Source organism: Akebia trifoliata, chromosome 1 (genome assembly GCF_017979445.1).
Source record: "Akebia trifoliata isolate Shusen 1 chromosome 1, ASM1797944v1, whole genome shotgun sequence".
Taxonomy (NCBI): domain Eukaryota; kingdom Viridiplantae; phylum Streptophyta; class Magnoliopsida; order Ranunculales; family Lardizabalaceae; genus Akebia; species Akebia trifoliata.
The window spans coordinates 22,410,858-22,419,966 of record NC_141375.1 but is presented as its reverse complement, the minus strand read 5'-3'; positions in this window follow the sequence as shown (position 1 = coordinate 22,419,966).

Genomic DNA, 9,109 nt, shown 5'->3' with positions numbered 1-9,109 from the left:
CTCTCTTGTTTTTATTTTTACTATATTTCTATCTTTTGGGTTTAGGATTTTGACAGAGCCTAATCATAATGGTAAACAACTATTGAAAATCTGAAATTGTTTGAACAAGTGTTATAATTTTTGTAATGTTGAGATAATAATTTGAGCCAAACCTTTATAATGTCCGAATGGTGGGTTTTAATCTTATTGGGGTGTGATAAATAATTCAAGAAATTGGGGTGCAATAAGTAAAAGTTGGGGTGCCAATACCATTTCATAGATTTATGGGTTTTAATTTCTTTATCGATCGCAAATAATAAAAGAACAGTGATAATCTGACTACCCCATGTGACACACTCAATCGACTCTCTTGACATGACAAGTTCGGGAACCTGGATATGTAAACCTTGAGATACTAAACTACACTTCCCCATAAAAATGTGTATCCCAAGGTCTACAGATTAATCGTTCCCGAATGTGTCACATCAGGAGAGTCGATTGAGTGTGCCACGTGGGGTAGTCAGATTATCACGACTCAAAATAAAAATGTTGCAGATGATCTAGCAATGGAAACCTAGAAATACCCATAAAGAAATTTCAGATTTATCATAAATTGGTTCTGGTACATTCTTTTAGTTATGTTTTTTGAACTAGTAAAGGTTTTTGACGAAACATTATGAAAAATGAGTAAATATCCATTTAAGATACCTGAATTTGGACAAAATTGAGTAAAACCCAGGTCCAGAAATTTAACTTTCCAGGATTGTCCTTTCTGTTTTTTTCCTTCTTCTTCAATCCATTTATGATTTTCATTTTTGCCCTATTATGAAGTTCAATTTATAATTTATTTGTTAAAACTTTCCAGGGATGGGCAAAGGTGTTAAAGGCTACTAGAAAAAAATTCAAGAAGCAGAAGGAGGAACCTTTCTTGCATATAAAGCTGGTTGATTTTCTTAGAAATGGAGAATTGTAGTCTTTCCCAGTTCTACCTAGTTCCCTATTTTACATTATAATGTTGTTGTTGTTGTATTCACCTTTGCGTTGTTTTTGTATTTCTAATGGTTTAGCTCATATCGAACAATCCGTATATTTCAATGGTTTAAGTCCATTTGGGCAATTATTGGAAATAGTTTATGGAATGGTTCCTTGCAATCATGTTAATATATTGAATGCGGTAGAGATGAGGAAAGATGAAATTAGAAATGAACGAATTTGGCAAAATGTAGTAGTAGCTCAGTCATGGTTTTAAAATTCGCCCGAGACCAAGATGTATTGTTTGAGTTGTCTCAGTATTGCCCAACAATGAGATGGACGAACAAACTTTTTGGGTGCAGCGTCTCGCGAGACGAAGGAGACATCTCGGACGAGATATTGAGGCTCTTGAGACAATGCAATCTCCTCTGTTTTCATCCTCCAAACCGTATCTTTTCTCAATTATTTCTCCTATTCTCAACCAAGTGAACCGGAGAACAAAGGGGTTTGCTAAACAATCTTCATCCTTCCTCCTCTAAATCAAGCTAAAAGATGAGGTTTTGTTGAAACATTGAATGGAATTTTTAAATGGTTAAAAACCATTTTCTCATTGCCGAACGAGACGAGATGACTCATTCGAGACAACTCAGTATCGGTCATAGACGAGATGAGATGTAAAAACAAGTTTTAAAACCATGCGCTCAATATGTGTTAAATTAAAAGAAAGTATAATGAGAAGGTTTGGGCATGTTTAATGAAGGCCAATTACAATTCCAAAGAAAAGAAATATTCAAGTTGAAGATCTTGAAAATCAGAAGAAGATCCCAAAGAACGTAGATAGTGAACGTAAAATATGAATTTACTTTCAATAACAAACGACTTTACTTGGAATAAAGTGGATATGAATTTACTTTCAATAACAAACGACTTTACTTGGAATAAAGTGGAATTTCGTTCATATTGCAGAGCCAAGTCTTCTGTACTTGTTTCCTCCCTTTGCCCATTGTACCACACTACACAACCAACTTTGGCTCTCTATACAAATAGAATAATTAACTTAGGCCCTGGCAATGGCCTACACTTGTAGGGAATGGCCTTAAAGAAGCAGTCCTATACATGGTTTTAAATCTCATCCTAGACCAAGAGGACTCATTCGATTCGTCTTGGTATCATTCACCAATGAGACGGATAGACAAGTCAAACGTATCAGACAAGATTTAAAACCATAGTTCACTTTTCTCATTGTTGAATGAAATGACTCAAACGTATTAGAAAACTCATCCAAGACGACTCGGAGAGTTCATGGACGAGACGAGACATCAGAACGAGTTTTAAAATCATGGTCCTATGTCCTTAAAAGACATTATTTTCTTAAAAATGTATTTTGCACTTCGATTTTAAGTGTTTTGTGATACAAAGCGGGTTAGTGGTTAGTAGTATTTAATGATTAGGTGGAATTTGATTTTCCAACCCTACCTATTTTCCACCATTATTTTTTCATGGATTTCAAATTCCATGGAAAGTCACTTTCCATGTAATCAAACATACCCTAGGTGGATTATAATTTCAACTTACCTATTCAGTTAATGAAAAAATATATATAACTATTAATTTCATATTTTAGGCTTCCCTCTCCCACACAAAATTGAAAATCCTACTTTTTTTTTTCTTATTTTGTTAAGGAAATAAAAATTTTAAGGTGGAAATATGTGTAGAAGCTCAATCAAATTTTTTTTTTATCATCACCCGTTGCCTACGTGAAAGTTTTTAAACTTGATTTTGCATGAATACTTTAGATTTCAATGAGAAGTCATTAGTGAGAAAAATGTGAAGAAAACCTTAAATGATGATCTTGTATTTCCCTGAATACCTAATATCAACCATGTCACTTGGGGTGGGGGTGTAAAACTTGCATAATAACACTACCCTTACATTTTTATTTATTAGTTATTATTTTATTTTTATTATATATATATATATATATGGGGGCGGTTCAGCATCCCTAAAGTTTGCCAAACATTTTTCAAAACATGGCTTAGAAGCTTTGGAATGAGCTGATTTTTTGTGAGGATGATCTCTATGATGAGGAGATCATCCTCACCAAAAATCAGCCTATTCCAAAACTTCTAACCCATCAAAAGTGATTTACAAAAAATGTTTGGCAAACTTTAGGGCTGTCGAACCGCTCCCTACATATATATATATATATATTACATTTTTTTTTTTTGGGGGGGGGGGGGGGTTGTGTGTGTGTGTGTGTGTAATTTAGTAAAACCTCAAGTAATTGGAGATATTTATCCCAACTAGCTTAATTGGTAAAGTCTTTGGTGAAATTTCTTCAATTGATGATTACGGAATCCAATTAATTAAATTATTTTGTAAAATTAATATAATCTAACATATAGAAATAACACATATAAAAATAAATGAGAGATTCGTGCAACCATGACACACTAGATTTTTACGTGAAAAATCCTTCAGGAAAAAAAAAATCACAAAACCCCATGTTCATTTGGAACGATACTACTATAAAATTATAAATTTGCAAAAGTTACTCTTGCACAAGACGACTGACAAACTTGAATCCACGATCTACCAAACTTTACTTCACTCAACATATTCTTTGTAGAAATCCACGATCCGATTCCATGAACCGCTCATATAGCTTTGATCTCTAAAGCAATCTAAAACCATGAACCACACACTAGATTCTATGAGCTAAACACAAATTAAATTTGATTTTGATCGTAGTCGAAATTTCTCAAATACACATACTCATCAATAGACAATTGAAGAGCATGTTTGAGAAAATTCTTCGATTTCTCAAAATACTCAAAGTGAAATCTTTTTCCTCTTTATTTCCTAAGAAAATCTATTATGACAACCTAGAACGGAAATCCTTTTATAAAGGAAAGCATAGAATTTTACATGAGTTTACAAAAGTTACTTTCACACAAAACGACTAACAAACTCGAATCCACGATTTATCAAACCTCTTACTTCACTCAACATGCCTATTGGAGAACTCTACGATTCGATTTCATTGAACTGCTCATGTAGCTTTGATCTCGATTTCTAACACAATCGGAAACCCCGAACTACACACTCAATTCCACGAGCTAACATTATAGGAATATTAATCTATTGCGATGACAATTACTAACGGCCACTAGTAAACCGTCATTGTAGCCTAAAAAAAAAATTTGAATGCTTTTTATTTATTTTTCTTCAAAAATTTGGTTTTAGGCATGAGATATACCTACGGCGTTAGTTGTGTCCATCGCAATTTTCTCTTCGATATCTTTATCTCTTAGCGATTTGCTCTCTCTCTTTCTTTCCATCTTCGATCTGGTCTAATTCTTGGATTGCCCTATATTCATCTCTCTTTAAATAAAAAAATATCGCGTTCTCTCTACTCGATCTGGTTCATCTTTTCTAATCGATCCATCAATGTAACTGTGTATGTGTGTGTGTGTGTGTTGTGGATCTAGGGTTTGTTGAAGACGAGAAAACTTGATTTTATTTTTTCTACAGATTAGGAAATCAATTTTTCAGGTAATTAGAGAACTCTGTAGAAATCACATTGAGATCGACACTTGAAATCCGATAATTTGATTAAAGTAGCTGTTAGTTTGCTCAATTTGATCATAAAATCAGCTCAAAGTGCATAATCTCCAATTCATTTTTTCAGGTAATTTCATATTCCTAGCAATGCGTATAAATGAGATGTTTCGGTTTAGAGAAAATTTTATTGTTGATTGTATTTTGATTTTACTTGATTTTATAGAGAGGATATATATATCAAAATTTACCTTTCATGTTGAATTTTGTGGTAAATTTGATAATTTGTGTAATTAAATGGTTTGGAGAAAATATTACTATTGATTGTATTTCGATTTTACTTGATTTTGTAGATAGGATCTATATAAAAAAATTTCCTTTCATGTTGAATTTTGTGGTAAATTCGATAATTTGTGAAACCTAAGTTATTTCATTTGTTTTTTAACACTATTTCTTTGATTACACAATAGGGACCAGCAAACAGAAGAGGAAGAAGCTTCAGTACGTATCGGTTTGTTGTGTTGAAGTCCAAATTATTCATCATTAATGCTCTCATGTCATTACCCATTATATGTATGTATGTAAGAGAACTCTCAAAAAGCAATTGATTATGAAAACAATGATTTTAAAGTGTAAGATTACAAAGTTATTTATTTCAGAACCATATGTTTCATAAAGTGGGTCCATTTAACACTCAAATTTTTAACTGCCTCTTACACTAGCTGTGACGCCCCCGAAATACTAACACAAAATCCCATGTCAAATCTTGAGGTATTATGTGGAATCTCAAAATTTCGGTATGATTTCCTCTATTTATGTTAGCATTCCAAGGCACTAAATACCTGCTTCACATGATAAACAATATACATTATATCCTGTATATATACACACTTTAACAAAAGTTCTAACGCTCTACCAAAATCTATAATATAACTCGGGCTAATTGACGTCACTAAGGGTTATAGCCCCAATACTTACTAGGTAACGAACTCTGGTCGTCTATCTAACCTACCAGATACTTCTCAGTCGTGCTCTACACCTGTTTCGTCAAGTTCTGATTTTGAAACTAAAAAATGGATAAGAAAATTGTGAGTAACAATGGTTACCTAGTAAAGAAGCAAACAATTCCTACCAATAGCTACTTATATATGAACGAATAAGCATACTAAATCATTTTAACATATGCAAAATTTTACAGAATAAACTACAATTAACTAGTACATATAGTAGGGATGAGCAACTAAACATTTTAAAAACTCAAATTACATCAATCAACAGTACTCACCATAACATTTTCTTTTTATACAAATCTAATTGACTAAATGAAAATATTAAACATGCATTTCATTTTATATTCCAAAATAAGACAATAAATACATAATACACAATGGTGGAGTAGTGAAATTAGAGAGTTGGGATTCACAACTAGATCGTTCTTAGTTGGAACATGATATTTCATAATAAAGTATTAGTTCCTGATTTTGTGGTTGGTCGTTGTTTACCATACTTACGGGATCATTTATCCGGTTCAAGCTGGCCGTTTGACGTGATCGTAAGCAATGTTTCTCTTTTCGATGTGTCAAAACGTTTGACTACTATAGATTATCAGTGATCACTAGCTAATCATCTTCGTCGGCATCAGGCATGCATGTGATTCTCAAATATACAACCTCATTCGTATGCATTACAAGTTCACTAGTAAAAATATATATGAATAAACTCAGATTCTAGTTGTGACTCTACTCTCATACGCGTCCCATATCACGTATGAGTTTGGTTGTCCCTACCGTACATCTCAGGATAGTATATCATTCCGGATGGTATATCATTATGGATGATATAACAGATTATCTCTTCAAGCATTCACAAGCTTTTTACCAATTTACAAAATAACTACATATAAATATCATTTGACTACTATAGATTATCAGTGATCATAGCTAATCAATCAGGCATGCATGTGATTCTCAAATATAAACTCATTCGTATGCATTACAAGTTCACTAGTAAAAATATATATGAATAAACTCAGATTCTAGTTGTGACTCTACTCTCATACGCGTCCCAATCACGTATGAGTTTGGTTGTCCCTACCGTACATCTCAGGATAGTATATCATTCCGGATGGTATATCATTATGGATGATATAACAGATTATCTCTTCAAGCATTCACAAGCTTTTTACCAATTTACAAAATAACTACATATAAATATCATTTCTTTTCTTTGAAAATAAATAAAAAAATTTCTTTAAAAATAAATAAGAAATTAACATTACAAAGTTGAGAATGGATATCCAGTTTCTTACTATGTAATTGTGGCCACACGACCTAAAATAAATAACAGAACAGAAACATAAACTGCATTTCGCGCTACATAAAGTAAACAAACATATAACCAATATCATTATCCCTGAATATCCATTCACCAACCTACACACAACATTATAATGTAAAATGTAGACATCACCCATTTTATATGATTATTACATTTTATCATTTTATCATTTTATCTTTTTTTCCTTTTTTTTACATTTTAAAAAGAAATAAGAAATTTTCTTTGAAAACAAATAAAAAATTAACATTACAAAGTTGAAAATGAATATCCAGTTTCCTACCATGCAATTGTGGCCACGCGACCTAAAATAAATAATAGAACATAAACATAAGCTGTGCCTCGTGTTACAGAAAGTAAATAAATATGCAACTAATATCATTATCCTTCGGTATCCGTTCATCAACCTACACACAATATTACAATGTAAAATGTAGATATCACCCCTCGAATGTGATTCTTACATTTTATCGTTTAATCCATTTTTTTTCCTTTTTTTTCGATTCTAGTACTTTTTTATATTTTCAAATATATCATTCATCTTTCAATATTATTTTCCGATATTAAATCTTTTTTCACATTTTAAAATTCATTTTAATCATTTAAATTGAAAATTTACAAAACTTATATCAAAACGGGATCCCAACAGTACACAAAATCCAACTGGTAGAAAGAATCCGGTAAAATATCTTACCCACATATAATTTGTTATAAAATATAATTATATACATCAAATATGAAGGTTATGACGTGAATTTAAAACAATGAAAAGAATTCTATGTTTTTGAAACACATAACAAATTTTCGTTAAAATCCTAAATGCAATTTTCACAATCTACGATTATCAATAGAAATTGAGACAAATTGAAGTCAAGGAGGTTGATTTTTAAATTTAATCCAGTAGTTTCAAAGCTTTCGATGCCGTCGTCATTTCTCCCTTTTATAGTGAATGATGATTTGGGCTCGAAATAGATGAAATCCGAGGTTGAACGTTCGAAACTCCCATTATGTTTCTGATTAATTTTCAATGAAATAAGAAGAAAGAGAAGAGAAAAAGAAAAAAAAAATGGGTGGATTTTGTAGAAGTTGATGCTGTAGATATTTTTTCCATCTTCATCGAAAATCGATGGCTACCCATTCGCGACGAATCTAAGGTTGATAGTTAGGAAAATAATAATTTTTTTTTTAAACTCTCAACTGGTTTTTATGCGATGGAAGAGAAGATGAATAGTGATTTTTATTTAAAATTTATTTATATATGCTGACAAGACGAAATTAGTATATTTAATATTGTTTCATTTGACGATAACTTGACCGTCCGGACTCCAAAAGTGACGAGTGAATACTCTGTTTTATATAATTTTTTTATTTCAGATCTAATGATATAGTCAAATTTTACAAATTCTATCTCTAACAAAAATTTACTTTTTCGGCCCAATAGGACCTTAAAATTGACGTCGTTTCCATTTTTAATGCTAATTCGACTTTTTGAGATAAAAAAGTGACTAGTAAATGGTCTATTTTCTATTTTTGTGTTAAGTGATTTATGGGTGTGACAGGGATTTGTTCTTTACGACATGGCCCAATCAATCACAACTCAGGACTTAAATCATTGAGGATGTTCATGGGTACGAGTGGCGATTTAAGCATATCTTTAGAGGTAAATTGAGATAACTTGAAATTGCACCAAGGTATAGAAAAACTCAAAGTTTAGCCATGGAACTCATTTGATGTATAATTCCTATACTATTTCGATCTTTTCGTATCCCGTTGATTCGGATGGAGTATTTCTATTGGGTTTGCAAAGTGGTATGTAATTTTTCACTATTATAAGGAGATATGACATGGTAACCTATAAATTTATTAGGTGACTTGAAGGGATAATGTCTGTGATGATAGAAGGGATTATTTGATTTTCACATGTAAGCATGCCCCCATGATGAGTTACTACGTGAGAGTAGGGGGCATGATCCCATTTTCAGACTTCTATTTTATTTAAATAAGGTAATTTTTAAAGGAGGAGGGAAAAGATAAGGTATTGTTAATTTTTAAATGAGGTAATTCTCTTTTAATAAGACGTGCTTTTATTTTATTGTCTCTGTGGTTTCGATGTAATTACTTCTAATGAATTTGATAAACTTCATGTCATAACATTTTATTCTGTTGGACTGTTTTTTTATTAGAAATCATGGATGATTTTGCATTCCTTAGAATTATGTAATTTCTATGGAGCAGATGGTTTTCTTTAAACCAGATGAGATAA